The sequence below is a fragment of the Schistocerca nitens genome, chromosome 2, assembly GCF_023898315.1.
Source record: "Schistocerca nitens isolate TAMUIC-IGC-003100 chromosome 2, iqSchNite1.1, whole genome shotgun sequence".
Taxonomy (NCBI): Eukaryota; Metazoa; Arthropoda; class Insecta; order Orthoptera; family Acrididae; genus Schistocerca; species Schistocerca nitens.
This window is the reverse complement of record NC_064615.1, coordinates 82138936-82161120: the sequence shown is the minus strand read 5'-3', so window position 1 is coordinate 82161120 and position 22185 is coordinate 82138936.

The following is a 22185-nucleotide window of genomic DNA, read 5'->3' as shown; positions in this document are numbered from 1 at the left end:
TTCAGCTGCATACTGAGCCTTCCTTACTCGCACGCTGTCCAGAAGCTGAAGACCTCTGATGGTGTTGATACCAGGAGCAATGCCGAGCCTTGCCATGACCTTTAGCCTACCCATATGACCATCATTGAATGAAATAACAGCATCACTGACTCCCCATTTCAATGTTTTTATCCCAACAAATACATTCTTAGGTACACGAGTCCAAATGAGGTTGTTGAACGACTCGTTTTGATTCTGGGTACAACCATGAAGACATTTTCGCAGAAGATCAGGATGCCCCAAGTCTCTATATATTGGTTTAATTACTTCCATAACAGCCAATGGAATATAATTTTTATGGTGATAAGGATCCCCAGTAGCTTGAGATTTTCTATAATTGCACCATGACTGAGGACCATCTGGACAAGCAAAATGTTGAGGATTATCATCAGTTGATGATCGATGTAAATATGTGGCCCATACAGCTTGTCTCATTTCCTGCAAATTATTTGCATTATTTCTTATTGCCATACCATAGTATTGTTGTAATTCATTTATAATTTTATCTGACAGGCGACCTCTAATGGTTTTACCATCTGACAAAATTTTGTCCTTCAGATTCTGTTTCAGTTTCCTTAGACGAGTGCCCATTCGTTTCTGAACATGACCGACACATTCTAGTTTAGTTATTGTCTTATTGACATATGGCATGGATTCTGTAACACTTTTGTATGCCTTGGAGTCCCCATCTCCAAGGAATTTTGTGTAAAATACTCCCCGTTCTTTTTCTGATCTGCTAAACATTTTCACAGCAGCGGCAGCCTCCATGCCTCCACTCGTACCTTCATAATTCTTGCTACATATGTGAGCTGCTTCTATCTTACCAGATGCACAATGGTAACAATGTTTAGTGAGCACTTCATAGTCCAAAACTTTACCGCTGTCCACACTAGTAACAGTAGCAACAGCATTTTTGGATGTGTGACCCCTTTTCTGCCAGGTTCCATCAAAAGCAACAGGGATATCTGGGTTTCCTTCATTTATATATTTTGCTTCACTGGCAGCAGCTTTCATTGATAAATCTGCTACAGACTGAACAGCATCTCCTATCACTTCAGTGTAATTGTCAATTTTAGCAGGTGGAGGTGGAAGATTCATTATGGCACAAAATGTTTGAGCAGCAGTATGTCCTTTACCAATTGCTCTCATTGCATACATTAGCCTGATATTACTCTCAAACAAATTGCTACTGCATGTTTTAGAGCTCCAAAAACAGGTCTCATTTTCACAACTGGCACAAACTATAGCAATTTTGCAGGAAAGTCCTATAGATTTTGTTATGTTCATATCAAAAGAACCTCCACAAAGATTACAACACAAACATTTCTTCATAAACTCAGTAAAAACAGGAAAGTCGACTAAAACATATTGTTCATTAGAAGCTTCATCTGTAATTTCACTTGCACAGTTTGATAACTTCTTTTTTGATGCACTGGTGGGCGTGTCTCCTTCACACATCTCAGCTGTACAAACGTCAGAACTTTCACCAGCATCAACAGGTGCTGAAGCAGAATCACTTGAACAAACGTTATTTGTAAATCTATTACCGCGAAACTTTCGCTTTTTAAATAATGATGCACTCCTAGGCATCGTAGAAACTACGCACTCACCACTGAAAGTCAAAACAAGACAGATAACAAACTCCAAATGAGCGACAAACTAAACTCGAGGCTCAAAACAAACACTCACAGATCAAAAACTGAACAATAAACACAGCTAGTCGTAAAAACAATGGTACCTATGGAAGGATCAAAGATTCTACAACTGAAGAGTGAAATCCACAGCCTTCTATATGTAATGTTTTCGGAAATGCGAAGATTTAAATGTGTACAAATCACAAGATGGGTAACTTTGCTGGGCGCACATGTAATTTTGAAAAATTAAATAAAAATACTTCCAATTGGAATTTCTTAACAAATTTTGCACCATTTTAAGCAGAAAATTTCAAATTAAGTTATAAGGTTAAAAACTGAAAATGTGAATTTTTTCCATTTTCCGGCATTCCAACTCCCCTTAAACTCAACAGTGCTTTCTGCAACACAGCCACTGCTGAAAACTAACTCATCGACCGAATTTATCCAAACATTGCACACAACTGTACCTATCCGGACTGGTTATTTGAAAGGGCAATTTTGGCAACTAAAAATAATATTGTCGACGAGATCAACTTTAATATTCAAAAGAAAATTCCCTTTGAAGAGAGAATATACAAACCGATCGACACAATGGTAAACGCTGAAGAAAGTGTGAACGTCCTTATTGAATTTCTAAACTCTTTGCAAGTTCCAGGAATGCCATTACAAACTACCTTCGAGTTAAAATTGGATCTCCGATCATACTGCTCAGAAATCTCAACTCAGCAAAACTATGAATTTGAACAATGATGATCATCAAATTGCTATCGAATAAAATCGTAAAAACCGAACTTATCTCTGAAAGATGCAAATGATACACACTACTTATACCCAGAATACCACTGACCTCTACTTAATTGCCATTCCAATTCAAAAGACTGCAATTTCCAATCTAATTAGCCTACAGTTTTACAATTAACAAAGCACAGAGACATGCTTCAAAATCAACCTCAAAGAATCCTGCTTCTCTCTCGGCGAGCTTTACTTAGCTTGCTCTCGGGTAGGAAATTCTAAATATTTGTGCTTACGTATCGCGGGTAACAAAATGAAAAATGTTGTTCATAAATAAGTATTGTAAATAGTTAGAATATGGTTTCAATCATTTTTTACGTATTATACTTTGATAAGTATTATAAATAATCGGAATTTGTTTTCAACAATTTTTTTTTACCTCCTACATTTTAAAGTTTATCTTTTCATTCCAACTACCACACAATCTCATATCAACTCCCTGAGCGAAGTCGGGTAGTCCAGTTAGTACTGTAATAGAAGCACATAGAAATATCAGATGTATTTTGAGGTATCAGGAACCATGATTTGACAGTCTGGAGTGATACAGTGAGCTAACAGATCCAAGAGGCCTGGATTAAAACATGCAATGAATAAATTGATTTGGTGGTGAAAGGATCCCACAATGCACCCACATTTCAAAATTGGGTAGAAGCATGTTCCAAGATTGACGTGAGACTCGCTACAAGGGAAGTATTCTTAGATACAACAGAATGATGTGTCGCTGCCGAGTCTACCACTAGAAATCGTAATGTGACCATCATTTTAGAATCTAGACAAGAAACATTGGTTAGTAACATTTCTAGTACTAAGCAAAGAAGGGAAAGCAGAAAGGTGGATGGAGTATATAGAGGGTCTATACAAGGGCTATGAACTTGAGGACAATATTATGGAAATGGAAGAGGATGTAGATGAAGATGAAGTAGGAGATATGATACTGCGTGAAGAGTTTGACAGAGCACTGGAAGACCTAAGTCGAAACAAGGCCCCCGGAGCATTCCATTAGAACTACTGACAGCCTTGGGTGAGCCAGGCCTAACAAAACTCTAGCATCTCTTGAACAAGATGTATGAGACAGGCGAAATACAATCAGACTTCAAGAAAAGTATAATAATTCCAATCCCAAAGTATGCAGGTGTTGACAGTAGTGAAAATTACCGAACTATCAGTTTAATCAGTCATGACTGCAAAATACTAACACCAATTCTTACGGACGAATGGAAAAACTGGTAGAAGCCGACCTCGGGAATGATCAGTTTGGATTCCGTAGAAATGGTGGAACACGTGAGGCAATACTGACCCTACGACTTATCTCAGAAAATAGATTAAGAAAAGACAAACCTAGGTTTCTAGCATTTGTAGACTTAGAGATAGCTTTTGACAATGTTGGCTGGAATACTCTCTTTCAAATTAAGAAGGTGGCAGGGGTAAAATACAGGGAGCGAAAGGCTATTTACAATTTGGTCAGAAACCAGATGGCAGTTATAACAGTCGAGGGGCATGAAAGGGAAGCAGTGGTGGGGAAGGGAGTGAGACAGGTTTGTAGCCTATCCCCGATGTTATTCAATCAGTATATTGAGCAAGCAGTAAAGGAAACAAAAGAAAAATTCGGAGTAAGAATTAAAATACATGGAGAACAAATAAAAACTTCGAGGTTCGCCGACGACATTATAATTCTGTCAGAGACAGCAGGGGACTTGGAAGAGCAGTTGAACGGAATGGATAGTGTCTTGAAAGGAGGATATAAGATGAACATCAACAAAAGCAAGACGATGATAATGGAACGTAGTCGAATTAAATCGGGTGATGCTGCCGGAATTAGATTAGTAAATGAGACACTTGAAGTAGTAAAGGAGTTTTGCTATTTGGGGAGCAAAGTAAGTGATGATGGTCGAAGTAGAGAGGATATAAAATGTAAACTGGCAATGGCAAGGAAAGCGTTTCTGAAGAAGAGAAATTTTGTGTCAGGAAGTCGTTTCTGAAAGTATTTGTATGGAGTGTAGCCATGTATGGAAGTGAAACGTGGACGATAATTAGTTTAGACACGAAGAGAATAGAAGCTTTCGAAATGTGGTGCTACAGAAGAATGCTGAAGATTGGATGGGTAGATCACATAACTAATGAGGAGGTATTGAAGAGAATTGGAGAGGAGAGAAATTTGTGGCACAACTTGACTAGAAGAAGGGATCGGTTGGTAGGACATGTTCTGAGGCATCAAGGGATCACCAATTTAGTATTGGAGGGCAGCGTGGAGGGTAAAAATCGTAAAGGTAGACCAAGAGATGAATACACTAAGCAGATTCAAAAGGATGTTGGCTGCAGTAGGTACTGGGAGATGAAGAAGCTTGCACAGGATAGAGTAGCATGGAGAGCTTCATCAAACCAATCTCTGGACTGAAGACCAGAACAACAACAACAACATTTCTAGTACGTGTGCCTAATTCGTAAGGCAAACTGATGTTTATTGAAGGAAAACTTCCGTTTACACTGCGAATATAGACAGAGGAGTGTCTGCACTGGATAAAGCAACAGATGATGTACTGCAAACTGAATTGAACGGCGTGACAAAAGACTTGAGCCATGGGCCTGTGAATTTGGGAATTTCAGGAACGACGTAGGACGGCTTCGTAATATGTGCCAAGGGCACTTGAGGCACATGGCCACAGAAGCGGGAGGAGAGGCTCAGGGTATACATAATGAAAAACCAGGTGTGTAAGGACAGAATAATGAGTGACAGGAATAAGTTGTGGAAGAACTACGTCAGAATCGAACTGAGCCTCAATTCATGACGTAAGTGGCATACTTTCTTGAGCAGCAAGATTAGAGTAGATGGAGAGAAAACTTTAGATTGAATGGAATCAGTTACAATGTTAGTGGACGTACAGTTTCCAGATGATTTGGTAAAAGACACAAGAAGACTTTGTGAACCTGTGGAAAAACCATACGACGGTAACAGGCGTATAGCGCCTTACTTCGAGAAGGAGATTGAAACTGTTACTGGACAACAAGAATAAAAAAACTCCTTTCTACCGAATGACGTAAGAGGTGAGCTGTTTGTGTAAGTGTTTGTGGATTAGGGGTCGAGTTTACAGCGCCCATAAAGAGATGAGTTGTTTCAACAATTACAGCATGGGGCGCCATAGTTAACCTGACTCTTCAACAGGTATTTAGTGCACTACAGGGTACCAACTTCGTGGTAAATGACGGAAATTATTATACTGAGGAAAGGTAACTCGATTTTCCAATGCATCCGAACTCACATCGATCCATACACTTACTAAACACTTTAGGTAAAGCACTAGGACACCTGTCAAGCAAAAGAATAATTGATGTACGCCAGCTACGAAATGTAAAAGAAAATCCGTTGGGTTCTGCTACGGAAAGTCCACTGAGGAATCAATTAACAAATCAATAAACATCATACAAAATTCACGAGAGTATGTAGTGCGAGTAGAGTTGGATATCGCAGCTGCATTTGATTATTATTTATGATGGGCGGCGTTATTCTCAGGGCTGCGCGACTTGGGTTGTACAGTTGTAATGTTCAATAGCGTTAGAGAATGTTGTAGAAATACTTGCAGTCAGTAGGTTTACTTAAAAACCCAAGTCTCACACACCTTCAGGAAAGGGGCCATTCAGAGCAGAGGAAGAAAACCCATTGTGATTAGGTAAGTGAACTTAGATCTCAGGGTCTCACAGCCAAGTATAACACACGACCATTGTTTTACAGGCAGAGCTAAATTCTCTACTGTTCTGGTTGTTGTGATTAAAATTCTTTGAAATGATATAAATCACAATAGAGAGTTTCCTAAAGCTATCCAGCTTACGTAAACTATCCCTTACCAAACGAGCAACAACAAAAAATGGAGCTGTACATACAATAGGTAAACGACTGCAAGTCACACACAATGATGATACTTCTTTCTCGGATGAATTTCATGTCCTTAAGACACAGTGAACATCACCCTTGCATTTGCTTTCACTTCAACTAGTTTTATCGGGTCACTCCACTTTGGGTACCTATGGATGGTTTCTCCTTTGTTGTGATAATAGCCCTCCGCCCAGATTTCATAGAGTGAGGCGAGGCGGACAAGCAAGCTGCCTATGGAATCCTGCTGCAAGGCCCGGAATATTTCTGAAACAGCATGGTGCAAGACACCAGATTGGCACAATGGTGAGCTGTACTTCCGCGTGCTGTGACGCATACTTGGTCTCTTACATGACAGAAAATGAAGCCCTGTCACAGCAAACTTGGACAAACCCACTACAAATATTCAGAACTCAGTCCCTAGCAGCACCATGTCTTCGACTGCTGCTGACACCGACACATACTCCATGCCAGCCGTCAGTCGCATGTGGGGCAGTCAGCTTCATCTACGTCATCATCTAGCTGCTGGTCTGCAAGCCACTGCAGTGTCGGTTAGACCGTCAGCGAGAGCAGCACTGCTAGTTCCTGCTACTAATACGGCGAGTACACTGTTTGCTTGTAACATATTTTTACGAGCTTCAAACAGGAGCAACTGCAGTAATGGTTAGGAACTGTGATTGTTGTGTACAGATGCGAGCTGAGTTGGCGACCCTTCGCTCACAGCTCCAGGCTGCTTTGGCTTCCGTCACACAGCTTGAGGCTGCTGCCAAGGGGCGTCACTGTGTTGGATCGAATGCAGGGATGCCGGGGACATCAAGCACATCCCACGTGTCCTCCGCTCGGTCCACTGCTGTGGCCGCCCTTGGTACTTACTGCCTGCACTGAGGTTGACCCCTCACCCATGGTTGAGTGGGAGATCATTCCAAACTCTGGCAGGCAGCGAAAAACTTTCCGAGGGGCCGATCGTAGGGCTTCCCCGGTTCGTTTGACGAACAGGTTTCAGGCGTTATCAGTGGCTGACGATGTCTCTGAGCCGGATGCAGTCGTCCACTCTGTTCCAGAGGAAGCTTCTCGGCCAACAAGGTCTGGGAATTCACAGAAGGTGGGTTTGCTGGTAGTTGGGAGCTCCAACATTAGGCGTGTAATGGGATCCCTTAGGAACATGGCTGCCAAGGGGGGGAAGGAAGCAAGTGTGAACTCCATGTGCATTCCAGGGGGAGTCATTCCGGATGTGGAAATGGTGTTACCGAATGCCATGAAGAGTACAGGGTGCAGCCAACAGCAGGTGGTGGCTCAGGTCGGTGCCAGTGACTTGTGTCGCTTTGGATCGGAGCAGATTCTGTCTGGCTTTGGGCGGCTAGCGGAAATGGTAAAGACTGCCAGTCTTGCTTCCGAGATTAAGGCGGAGGTCACCATCTGCAGCATCGTCGATAGCACAGACTGGTCCTTTGGTGCAGAGCCGAGTGGAGGGTCAGAATCAGAGGCTCAGGCGGTTCTGTGACTGTATGATGGAGATTCCTTGATTTGCGCCATCGGGTGGTGGGTTTCCGGGTTCCGCTTAATAGGTCAGGAGTCGACTACACAAAGGAGGCGGCTACACGGGTAGTGGGGGCTGTGTGGAGGCGACTGGGCGCTTTTTTAGGTCAGACGGTCTCAGGAAACCACAGAAGGGACGTCCGTCTAAAAGTGGGCAGGTAAAACACGGTAAGGTAGTTGTGGAAACGATTGGTATTGTAGTTGTAAATTGTCGTAGCTGTGTTGGGAAAGAACCAGAGCTCCATGCCCTAATAGAAAGCACTGAAGCTCAAATAGTTGTAGGTACAGAGAGCTGGCTAAAGCCGGAAATAAGTTCAGCCGAAATTTTTTCGAACGATCTAACAGTGTTCAGAAAGGATAGATTAAATACAGTTGGTGGTGATTTATTGCTGTCAGAAGTAGTTTGCCTTGTAGCGAAATTGAAGTAGATAGGTCGTGTGAAATAGTATGGGTAGAGGCATACCTGACAATCGGACTAAACTATCAATTGGATCGTTTTACCGACCCCCCGACTCAGAGGATATAGTTGCTGAACAGTTCAAAGAAAACTAGAGTCTCATTTCAAATAAGAACCCCGCTCATATTATTATAGTCGGTGGTGACTTTAATCTACCCTCGATATGCCTGAATAATTATACGTGGAGGTGAGCCCCCAGCAGTGGTTGATGTGGGGAGAGAGATGGCGGAATTTTGAGAGTGGACGATCTCTACGTGTGTCCATCAGAAGGAGTAAATTTGTAACATTGGATATCATGGACTGATATATATATTATGACTTTTGAACACTACTAAGGTAAATACATTGCTTGTTCTCTATCAAAATCTTTCATTTGCTAACTGTGCCTATCAGTAGATAGTGCATTCAGTAGATTGAATCTTTTATTTAGCTGGCAGTAGTGGCGCTCGCTGTATTGCAGTAGTTCGAGTAACGAAGATTTTTGTGAGTTAAGTGATTTGTGAAACATATGGGTTAATGTTAGTCAGGGCTATTCTGTTGTAAGGATTATTGAAAGTCAGATTGCGTTGCGCTAAAAATATAGTGTGTCAGTTTAGGCACAGTCATTTATAATTTTTGTAAGGGGACGTTTCAGTCTATGGATAGCAGTTGTGGCTGAAACAACAGGTTTTCGGTTACAAAGGGTTTTTTCCTCTCTAGTTGAATCAAACTGCTAAAATCACTCAAAATAATCTGTTTCTCAAATAACTGATATTCAGTTTTTGTTACTATTATTTTCAGTAATGTACTTAGACATCGAACAAAGGTCGAAATATTCTAAGACCCCTTCAGAGTTTTGAACAATACGTGTCAAGATTAACAGAATCAAAATATAAAATGAAAGACTTAAATAAAAGGAAACCTAGTCCATCCACTGTTCGCTGCTTTTCGCGACAAGTGAGGGGGTTGAATATTACAAAAAAAATTCACCAATGTTCTCTACTGATTCTATAAACGTCTGATCAAAAATCATGTTGTAATCGAGTGTCATATCACTTTCTGGGCATTACGAATAGTCAGTCCTAATCAGTGAAACTGAAGTTGGAAAACTTTATTTTACCTATTAAGTTGCGCGTTTCCAGCGGCCACAGGCAGATAAAGGTATTTTATTGTAGACTATAAATCAGTTTTTAAACTTTTAACAGAAGAATAACAAGCTTTTGCGTAAAATTTCTAGCGTGCTCTTTATTTAATTATTCCGAATGAAAAGTGTGTCTTTTTGTAAATATAGATCTTTACATTTTAATGGGAATTGAAAACAATTGACTTTTTTACTGACGAAACCAGAAACGTCAGTTCAAATTATTCAAATGAAAATAGGCAAAATATAATACCTACCAGAAGCAATTACGTGGCAATAGTTAAAATTTCAATAACGAATTAACCCGCTAACCAATGTTTATAAAAACCGATTCTACAATATACTGATCTGTAAGCTCTCTCCTTTCATCAGAAACAGTATCGTTCAAAACCGATACCAATCTTTCAGAAGTCTCAGAGCTTCCTACCAAACTCGTTTCTAAAAGTTTTATTTGAAAACCACACATTTTAGTACCACTACTATAGCAGTTTGACATAGCGGTTTTGTACCCGGTAATCAGTAAACAATAGAAATGACTGTTATTAGCCAGACCAAAGAAACACCGGAATACAGCGGATATTCAGAAATAAAATACTAGTACAGGTTTTAACCGCTCTGTTTCTCCTACCTATTGCGATGCCTTGGACAATCATGTAACGGATTGCTAAGCTTACCTAGCAGCTGCTGCCTTCACACGTCACCGAGTCGCCACGCTCCGTGAAATAAGAATATTATTGCTAGTTCAGCTCTTCTGATTCCTCGACCTACACAGAATAATGCTGCTGTAACATCGGCCCCTCTATACAGGTAACGTATTTTACGGCTGTTACTGTTCGGCTTTAGAAAAGGTACAGGAACCAAACAAACAGTCCTTAGTTTGGCTTATTAATGGAAGAAAAACTGAAAAAAAATCGTTGTATATATCGGCCTAGAAAACGTGTTCGATAATGTAAAAGGTGTCAGATGTTTGAAATGGTGAAAAAAATTGGAGTAAGCTGCAGGAGAAGACGGATAATATACGAGGGCTGTTAGGAAAGTGAGGTGCGATCGGTCGCGAAATGAAAACCACAGTGAAAAATCAAAAACGTTTTATTCGCAACAGTTAGCCACATCTTCCAGCTACCTCTGTAAATAGTCGCCGCTCAGACTTATACATTCCTCATAGCGTTGTAGCACAGCCACAAAAAGCAGCCGCCTGTGCTTTTCGCCAGTTCTCTACGTTGGACTGCCTTTCATTTTTTTGTGCCAAAAGGTTGTCTTCGTAGCCAGCGGTTCATGTCCGTGGAGACGAACAACTGAGGGAGCCAATTAAGGGCTGTATTGTGGGTGATCAAACATTTCCCATCGAAAACGCTGCAGGAGCGTCTTCATTGCCCCTGCAGAATGCGGTTGAAAATTATCTCGGTGAAAGAAACAGATGACATTTATGTTATGTGGGAAGCATAGCTTCAGGCGAAATCTCTCACCAGATTCACATGCTTCGGGGACATTCACTGTTGTTTTAGGTATTTCTCTGATCACTATGCGCTCTGAACTGAAAAGAGCGAAAGGAAGCGATCGACAGCCACCCTAAAGATACTCCCCAACACATCTGTGCAAATTTCCATCGGATTTTTACAGTGGTTTCTATTCGCGCCTAATCGAACCTTACTTTCCGAATACGCCTCATATAATATGTACAAGACTCATAGGAATAATAAGGGTGGAAGACCAAGAGCGAAGTGCACCGAGTAGAAAGGGTGTCAGATAGGGGTGTTGTCAACCGCTCCTACTGTTCAATCTGTACACCGAAGAAGTAATGACCGAAATAAAAGAAAGGTTCAAGAGTGGGATGAAAATTTAGGCTTGAGGGATCTCCATGACAAAATTCGCTGATGATATTGCTGTCCTTAGTGAAAGTGAAGAATAATTACAAGTTATGTTGAATGGAATGAACAGTCTAATGAGTACAGAATATGGATTGAGAGTAACTAGAAGAAAAAGGAAAGCAACGGGAAGGAGCAGAAATGAGAATACAGAGATATTTTACATTAGAATTGGAGATCACGAAGAGGTCAAGTTAAGGAATTCTGTTACCAAATTGTTCAAATGGCTCTGAGCACTATGGGACTCAACTGCTGTGGTCATAAGTCCCCTAGAACTTAGAACTGATTAAACCTAACTAACCTAAGGACATCACACACATCCATGCCCGAGGCAGGATTCGAACCTGCGACCGTAGCAGTCGCACGGTTCCGGACTGCGCGCCTAGAACCGCGAGACCACCGCGGCCGGCAATTCTGTTACCAAGTAAGCAAAATAGTCCATGATGGATGGATCAAGGATGACATAAAAAGCAGACTAGCAAAGCAAAGAGGCCATTGCGGAACATAAGAAGTCTACTAGTGTGAAAGCTGGGCATTAATTTGAGTAAGAGATTTCAGAGAATATACGTTTGGAGCACAGTACTGTATGGTACTGTATCAAGGACAGTGGAAAAACAGTTACAGAGGGGAATGGCAGCGCTTGAGATGTGGTGCTATAGAAAAACGCTGAAATTTAAGTTGACTGATAAGGTAAGCAATAAGGAGATTCTTCTCAGGATCGGCAAAGAAAGGAACAGTGGCAAGAAGGAGGTGAAACATCCCCGTTGAACAATTATGCACGACTGTCCTTAAACTGATGCACAATATTTTTGGCGCAACGCAATCTGACTTTCAATAATCTCTACAAGAGAATGGCCCTGACTAACATTAACCTGTACTTTTCACAAATCACTTACCTCACAAAAATCTTGGTTACTCCCACTACTGCAATAGAGCAAGCGCCACTATTGCCAGCTAAATAAAAGATTCAAACTATGGAAGGCACTAACTACTGATAGGGATAGTTAGCAAATGAAAGATATTAATAGAGAACAAACAATGTATTTACCTTGATATCATATATATATATATATATATATATATATATATATATATATATATATATATATATATATATATATAGCAGTTCATGACTCCGCCATCTCTCTCCCCACATCCACCACTGCTGGCGGCTCCCCTCCAACTGCGCAACGCTACGCGCTGTTCGCAGCCAGCTGCCTAACACTACAATGGCGAGTATTACAACAATGCAGAGCAGCCACAGACTGCACACAGCACAGCCAGTGATTTTCATACAGAGGTGGCGTTACCAATAAAAAAACCTAAACAGCCTACTTACATAGCCCCCATGCTCCCCACAAAAAATTTTACAAATTGTGTTGGACAGTGGCCAATACAGATTTGAAGAAATTTTTCATAATTACAATAACAAAGAAATCAAATGCACACACTTATTGATACAATGTTGGTCAAAAGCTAAAATTTTCTCACAGTCCATAAAGACAGTCCAGATTGTTGAATTGCAGTGGTTTTTCTCAAAGACTGAGCAGTAAAAGAAAATGTACACAGAAGTAGTGGATTTCCATACAGTCTTGAAGAAGTAGTGTTGTCCTTCCAACGGAAAGACAGTGTTGACTCTTGACATGCAGACAGGTCATGGGCCACAACAGAGCAAACCCACAGCGGAGTCAGTCGAAGTTTTGAAGAATATCGTTTGGTAGGTCATCACAGAGCAGACCCACAGCAGTCCTGGTAGAGATTACGGTATTGGTGGGCCACCAGAGGCGCAGACCCACTGCAGTCCTTGTAGAAATAATGGTATTGATGGATCATCAAAGATGTAGACCCACTGTAGTCCTTGTAGAGATGGCCAGCAGCCATCTGTTGTGACTGTGCAGGTGCACAATCACCATTGAAGAGTCTTGCGGATAATATAGCAAGTCCATAACCACCACTTGTGCACTCACAAAGTTTTTGGAATTGTCCTTAGAACCAGCAATGCTGTTATCCAGTCCCTTGCTGAATTATTAACACACGTGCAAACACTAACAGTCCCTACTTCTCACATATTGTCCATATACTATGACCAACAGACACGTGTGCAATGAAATGATACTTAATTTGAAGAACTGGTGTCAATTACAATATTATAACATAAAAATACAATTACAAAGGTACAAAATACATTATTAAAGAACATAACAATACAGATAACATTTGTAGTAATAGGGGCTTTACAAAAGAATAGAAATAAACATAAAGATCAGAAGAACTTTTGAAACATCACCTTCACATGTGAGCAACAAACCAGAATAAATAATGTCTAAACATCTTTACAAAGTAAATAACATAGTATTAGAAAAATTCTACAACATAGGTCTTATCAGATAAACATATAAATACAGGAAAAACATAAATACCCAAGGGTACTCAAAAACATAGTGGGATAACACAAGGAAAGGACAGGGTTTGTTTTACTGCAGTATTTTGCAAACAAAACTTTCTTTACTTCTCGGAGATCTCCCTTCGTTCCTCATTATTTCCAAATAGTCCTATCAATACCTGCTTTCTCTACTCTGTTCATATTTCTTTCAAAATAATTACGGATCATTGTACAATACTCATTTTGGCCCAAAACGTTTTCATATACCTTCAATGCATTTCTTTCCATTCATCACAACTAGTTTCTTATATAGTCTACCCCCTCTTAAGCTAACTTAAATCTACTGAGCTCAGATGCTAAACTAAGGGACGAGGTAATGCAGCAGCACATAAAACAATTAACGCAAACAGCAATGACAAAAAAGTGCAGATTTGCAAAGGAAGTAGCATTTTAGAAATTAGCGAAGCAATTGCAATATTACGACTAATATAAGGCAATGTGCAGCAAACAAGAAAAATAAATCTGGCTTAGCAGAGTAACACAAATTAAAATTCAGTAGCACTATGCCTGGCAAACAGCATAACTTATACCTAAACATGACAAAGTTCAAGCAGAAAAAGTATTACACTAAAATTGGCCATGTCTAATACCTATGTCACATCTTAACACTAGAGTGATGCATCACAATTTATTCTACAAAATAAATTAACAAGTACTTGAAAAGAAAACTATGATTGCAGTTCCTGTGAAGCTAATGTCTTTTTGTGCTCCCTCATTTTTTTTAAAAAAATTATTATTTACTCGATCTGTAGACAGAAAATATTTATATTAGTACATCTATAAAATTATATTTTAACCAATGCTGCAGTGCAGCTAGAAACTAGATATTAAACAAAATGAGTAAATATGTACAAAGGAAGGCATGAAACATCATTCATTAGCCATAGGGCATTTCATAAGGTAGTACAGAAAATCTCTCAACTCTCGTAGAAAGACGCTTGTCATAATCAGGTGTGCAGATGTAAAAATATTTCTCGTCATTTCATTAGGCATTTCTGTAAATATCATAAATTAAGAGCTCCACAGTGTCAACATATGTTTTCAAGTTCGACCGTGTCGTTTTTGCGATGCTCTCTACAAAGGAACGTCAATAGCGAGGATAAAGGGCGCCCTTTTTTTTTCTACCTGTGCCGCTAAAAAGGGCTCGCAATAATGGCTTTTTCTCCAGGCGTCTGACACACCTGGCCGCTCACAACGAATTACTTCACGGTCACTTACCTTTCTTAACGAAATATTTACGACAGCAGTTTTCGCTACAGCGACAGTCTCATATAAAAATATTTCACAGGTCAAGAATTAGCGTTGCAAATCTGTAGAAACAAAATCCTATAAATATAAGTGTCCAAAAAAAAATATTCGTCAGCATTGTGATACAGTCACACATTTACACACATTTCATAACTCTTAAAGTACGATTCTTGGTTTCCAACATACTTCTTATTCCTCATATACGGTAGCATCATCTTATTGATCATAAACATATCTCAACAGCATAGTAGACATCGTCGTCGTAATAATATCATAACATCTCAGTCAATTCTCAAAATCGTCGTAGCTTCCTCCAATAATTTCAAAACAAAAAAAAAAATTCTCTGCTCATTTCAATAGTGTCATCTACCTCAAACGTACTTTAAAAATCATGATCCCATACCAAATATATCATTCAAAGCTCTCATAGTATCACAATGGTTCCGAAAAAATACGAGCATTTCACAAAGTACAGACAAAATACAATTTCATAAGTGTGAAGTTATCCAACTGTGTAATTGCGTAAACATGTGTCACTGATGTAGTAAAAAAATGTTTATCTCTCAGTTAAATGATCAGATAGCTGTGTAATTTTGTGTTAGAGAAATATGGTACCGATGTGTAAAGTTGTATAAGCAAATACCATATTAGCTAGGGCTCCTTGTGGTTGCCACACACATGGTACACAAAGTAAGCGTGTACCCCCCTGAGGATTAATGTAATTATACCCTCAGGTGTTACAGATTACAGCAATGGAATGAAATGTATCATGGAAAACTTTCTTTGTAATTCAAAAATCTTGAAAAATAAATGGCATAAGTACAAAATTAATGTCTCAAATGCCTGTCCTGTAGCGCTAAATGTGCGTCTTGCTGTAAGATAATTCTGTGGAAGTGTCGTAGTTATAGTCCTCCGAAAGCTAAGTTCTGCAGAAGTCAATGTACTTACCTCATGATAAACAAAAGTGAAATGCTTTGTGGATAGATATCGTAGTTATTACGCTTATTGGCGTGATGAAGAAAGTACTGTACAGTAACGTATTGTTGTGCCACGAAAAAGGCAGTCTCATTGTTGCTATACCACAAAAGTTACTACTAAAACGTGTTTTACTTTCCAGAACAATACAGAAAAACTGTGCAGATATAAAACAGAAACACTGCAACAGCAACATTGTAAACTGTCACTCATTAGTAGCGTCGTGATAAAATTCGTGTAGCTGTCACATAAACTAACCACTGTGTCATCTGGTATCTCACAGAAAGTACTTTAAATCCAGAATGTATTTTCAAGTGAACCAAAATGTTGCATTAAATCTCAAGTTAAAAAAGCACATTATCTCTCAATAAACGATTTTACGTGTGAAATGTGGTGTAAACCTTTACTCTTCCTAGTACGCAGAGTTTCAACTTCAACGCAATTATCATGTGGTATACGTTGGATTCTGTAAGGTCCATTGTAAACTAGAAAGAATTTGTGACTCAAGTGTTTCTTCTTATGTGACAATGAATGAGCTTTAATGAGAACTTTCTGACCAATATACAATTTCTTTGCATTTGCTTTACCGTGTAGTTTTCTCATTTTGTCTGCTGCAGATTTTATATTTTTAAGAGCCAAATCGATTATATCTTTGTGTCGAAGTTTACGTGTATTCGGGAAAGGTACAAGCTCTCTGATTCTGTTCGGTGGTTCTTCATTCTTTAGTACAAGAGTAGGTGGTAAAGCAGTGGAATCATGAAGCATTTCATTCAGCACATTTTGAAATAAGTGTAAATATCTGTCCCAATGCTGATGCTTTCTGTGACAATAAAGTCTGCAAAGCTTATTGATTTCTTTCATAATCCGTTCGGAGGGGTTACAACGTGGTGAGTGCAATGAAATAAAAACAGGTTTGATTTTATGGTTGCGAAGAATGCGTTACCAAACAGCAGATCTGAATTGCGGTCCGTTATCTGAAATGACTTTAGCAACGTGGCCAACTTCACGTAAGAAATTTTTAACAAAGGCGTTGGATACAGATCGTCCAGTGGCTTTACGTAACGGAGTGAAAGAAACTAATTTGGAAGTAAGTTCAACAGCGACTAGAACGTACGAAAATCCATCCGATGTTCTGACAAGGGGTCCCAATAGATCAACTGCAGCAAATTCTTTTAATTTAGAAGGAATGATAGGAAACAACGGAGCACGATGTGAGATAGTAGATGGTTTCGCCTTTTGACAAAGTTTACAAATAGACAAGACTCTTCGAATTCTCTTTTCCATATTGTTAAAATAACAAGTCGTTCGAAGAATATGATAACATTTTCGTGGACCAAAATGTGCGTAGCTGAAATGAATGTACCAAATGAGCTTATTAACAAAATCGTCAGGAATGTAAAGTACCCATAGCTTGTCATCAACAGTGCAGCGTTTGAACAGTATGTTGTTTCTAACCAGATAATAATGCCGAATCTGTGTGTGTGTCTTTTCATGCCATTTGCTTTTGATGTCTTTCCAAATCGGATCTTTATCTTGTTCATGAGCAATGTCCTTTAAAGATGTGGTGATGAAGTTTTCAAAGGCGACTTTCTGAATGTAAAGAATACTGAAATTTTTCTCGAGGTTACCTTCTATGTTACTTTTCTCAAGCCCAGCTGGTGCGCGTGACAGTGCGTCCGCAACAATGTTCTCCTTGCCGGGAATGTAGACTATTGTGAAGCGGAATTCTTGCAGAAACAATGCCCAACGTTTTAACCTGTCATGATTTAATTTTGAAGACATAAGAAATTGTAATGCACGATGATCACTGTATACTTTTACGTGCTTACCAGAAAGAAAGAAACGGAATTTGTTAAATGCCCAAACGATAGCTAAAGCTTCTAATTCAGTAACGGAATAATTTTTTTCAGATTTTGTTAGCACTCGGCTAGCAAAAGCAATGGTTTTCTGAACAGTAGTGTCATTTTCTATGGATTCTTGAAATAAATGGGCACCAAGTCCGACTTTAGAAGAATCCGTGCTAAGGCAGAAATCTTGTGATAGATCTGGATGAGCTAGTATTGGCGCGTTAAGAAGCGATTCTTTCAAAGAATTGAATTCCAATTGTGCTTGTTCGTCCCAGTTCCAAATAGTGTTTTTTCCAGTGACAGAACAAAGTTTTGGTGTAACAAGAATTTGCATATTCAGAAAACGACGGTAAAAATTTACGAGACCCAGAAAACTGCGGACTCGTCTTTTTGTGGATGGAACTGGAATGGCTCTGATTGCTTCTAACTTTTCAGGATCCGGCTGAATGCCTTCAGAAGAAATAATATGTCCCAAAAACCTCACCTTTGACCTACCGAATTCAGACTTTTCCAAGTTAACTGTAATTCCAGATTCTGCAAAAATACGTAACAAACTGTTGAGGATGCGATTATGTTGTTCCCATGAAGCTTCTGCTATTAGAATATCGTCCACATATAAGGTGATGTGACGTTTTAAGAACTCAGGTAATATGGAATTTAGCCCGCGAATGAATGCTGCTGAAGAAATGTTCAAACCAAAGGGAAGTTTCTGAAACTGATAACAAACACCGAAACAAAGGAAAGCTGTGTATTTTCTACATTCTGGATGATGTTCGATCTGATAAAAGCTGGATCTGAGATCAATGGAAGACAACACTTTTACACCATTAAAATTTTGAAGAAGTTCTTCCAATGTTTGCGGCCTGTCTGTTTCAGGAATAATGATAGTATTGATTTGTCTCGAATCTAAGACAAGGCTGATCGATCCATTTTTCTTCTCAACAACATGTAATGGATTGTTGTATGAGCTTACTGCAGGCTCAATAATGCCCTCGTCAAGCATAGATTGTATTTCTGTTCTAACACGGTCCCTATAATGTGCTGGAGTTACATATGGTCTAACACAAAATTTCGTATGCTCACGAACACGAAATTGGTATTGAAATCCCTTGATTGTTCCTGTTCTGGGAGTAAAAACTGTGGAATGTGCTAGTAAAATCTCAAAAAGGTCCTGCCTATCAGTGTCATTACAGTTCTCAATTGTTTGAATTTTATTCTGAATTAACTCATTAGTATCAAATATGTCGTCGATATCATCCCTGTCAGTACTTGCAGAGTGATTGTTAGTGTCAAGTTCCGTAGAAAATTCCGAACTTCTGTCTAACAGAAGGTAAAGTCGATTAATTTCCTCGTCATGGTTTGAGAGCCAGTCTTCAAATTTCAAAGCTATTGACTTACCTTCTTTCTCTAAACTTATTTCAGCATCATGAAAGTTTAAGATTGCTTTGTATTCATTCAAAAAGTCTACTCCCAATATAATTTCCGTCGACAATAATGGAACAATAAGAAAGTTCATAGAAAAGCTGTGGCCTTGGCAAAAGAATTCTAAATTGGTTTGTTGGCGTACATCTACACTTTTTCCAAAGATTGCACCTTGTAATTTAATCTTACGTAACGGAAGTGTGGGGCAATCGTTCGATTTGTTGCATTTGATAAAAGCTGTTTCACTAATTACTGAGATGGGACTGCCAGAGTCAAGTACTGCCGTAAATTTTACGTCATTTACAGTAATGTGAATCACAGGATATGCAATGTTGTTAAGTTTTACGTCGTGTTCCTGGAGTAAGATGTCCCTAATGTCTTCCATTTTTACGTAATTACTAGCTACGGCAGCTGCGTCATCAGTTTCACAAGTGCGTTTTGTTGCTGCCAGCGGTGTGAGTCATTGCCTATTGTCTCTTTGTTGGCGCGCGTCGTTATTGGGATTTGGAGACCTAACTTCTACAAATTCACCTTGTCGAGAGGGCCCTGCCCTGTTTAAATCCCGCCAGTTCTGATGGAATTCAGGTCTGTCGTTATGATCCCATCGTCTGTCGTCATGTCTGTAGTTCCTGTAGTTTCTTTCTTGTCGGTTAAGTGGTGGAGAATTTCTCCCTGAATCGTAACTGCGCGCTGGACCGTTGCGTCTAAAGTTATTCTGTCTCCCTTGATAATAATTATTTTGGTTCCCAAATTGTCTGTTTCTCTGATTGTCTCTGTGATAGTCACTACCACGGAGAGGTGATCTCTCCCTGTAATTATTACTACTCTGCCAACGGTTTTCATACGGGTGGTGTCTGTTTTGGTCACGATATGTGTTGTGAGAATAGCCTTGTCGTGTCCAGTTATTATTTCTTTCATCGCGGAATTGCGACGGATGTGATCTGTAATTGTTGTGCTCCTGCGTTCCGCGATTGTCAGTGTCAATTTCCAGTTCTTGTAACAGTCCCTGAAAAGCTTCAATGTCGTCTTTGCAACGTCCTGCCAAAATAATATGTCGTAAATGTTCAGGTAATTTGATTAAGCAAATGCGGATGAGTTCTGAGGGGCTGTATGGGTTTGAAAGATACTGATTCTTATGCAACATGTCTTCAAAATATTTGACAAGACTGGAAAATTCAGATTGTTCAAAGTGTTTCATCATCATGATGCTATGTTTTACTCGGTCTTGTGTAGCTTGAGACCAATATGCTGAGAGGAAGGCATGGTAAAATTCTCCTTCACTGTGACAATCGTGAATGACCGATCGCATTCTTACAGCTGGTTCATTCTCTAAGTAGCCACACATAAATTCTAATCTGTGTTCTAATGACCAGTTGGGAGGAAAACAATGAGAGAATTGATGGAGCCATGCTTGTGGATGAATGTCGTTGCCAGAATTCTTAAATGTTTTGAATTTACGTGTAGTAATGAACAGCTTATAGTCAAAATCATCATGTCGGCGAGTCGCATATCGGTCATTGTTAGGTCGTGTCGGCCGTTCCATCTCAAAATTCGGTGCACATTGCCAATTTCTTTCATAACTTCCGAAATGCCCTGTGTTATTATTTTGCGGCTTTTCCGTATTTCTAAGTCCCTCATCCCGTGTTGGAGCGCGAGTGTCCTCTGAAATACGTAATTCTTGCATTACTTGTGTCAGCTGATCTTGTACTTCGCGGATTTCTACTTGGTGTTGCGTATTAGTTTGATTCAGATTTTGTTTCAGTTTCCTAATTTGTTCGCACTCTTCTGTGTCATTAAGGACTACCGGTTTTGTGTCATTCAGATTATCATCTACCTTCGTAGATAAATTATTTAGCTGATCCGAAAGTTGAACTACTTTCTCTGATAATGTACTAATTTCCTCCATGTGTCTTTCTACTGTGTCCTTTAAGTTTTCCTGGGTTTTTGCAAGTTGCGTAACCGAATCGGTAGATGCAACTGAGTCAATTTTAGCTTGCAAGGTCTCATGATTTTCATGAACAATAATTTGCAGTTCTTTTATGGCTGCTTCGTGATTCTGTAATGCATTTTCATGCCGCGAAAAAATAGGTTGAAAATGCTCACAAATTTGTGTTTTTACATCATTACAGACTTTTTGACATTTCGATTCAATGTTATGTAACTCGGTAGTTAAATCTTCACGTGTTTGTTCAAGCTTATTTTCCACCGAGTCTAACTTTTGAAGCTTTTGTTCCAATGTGTCTAATTTTCGAAGCTTTTGCTGTGTTTGTCTCTGATTTTGTTCCATTGTGTCTAATTTTTCAAGCTTTTGCTGTGTTTGTCTCTGATTTTGTTCCATTGTGTCTAATTTTTCAAGCTTTTGCTGTGTTTGTCTCTGATTTTGTTCCATTTGTTGCATTAATTGCAATAATAATGTATTAGTGTCCGGAATCTGTTTCTCTATGCTTTTTGGCAGTGCATTTTCACCGGCAACATTCACATTTTGACAAGCAGAAAATGTGTCTTGACTCATTTGAGAAAACGGTGAGGACCCAAAACCTAAGTCTACAGTATTTGCAATATTGTGTTCTGTCATTCCCGATTCCTGAGGCGAGCTGTTGCCGACCGATCGATCGATAATGCTTCCCTCTTCACTAATTGTTTCCCTGTCCACGCCATTGTTTGCCGCACGCTCCATTTCCCTATGCACAATTACCAAATTACTAATTTGAACATCAGTTAATTCATTACTCGGTGGCGCTAACACACTGCTTTCATTTTCACTGTCATTTCTCAGTTTACTTTGGACCCTAGTATTACGTTTTTCACACGCCATTCTTGTCACAGTATTTCACACGACAACACAGAAAAACACAATTTGAAGAGCAAAAATAGGGGAACACAATAACATAGCATTGAAAATAATATCTAGTTAATTGCAGCTGCGAAATACTTGGTGCAAA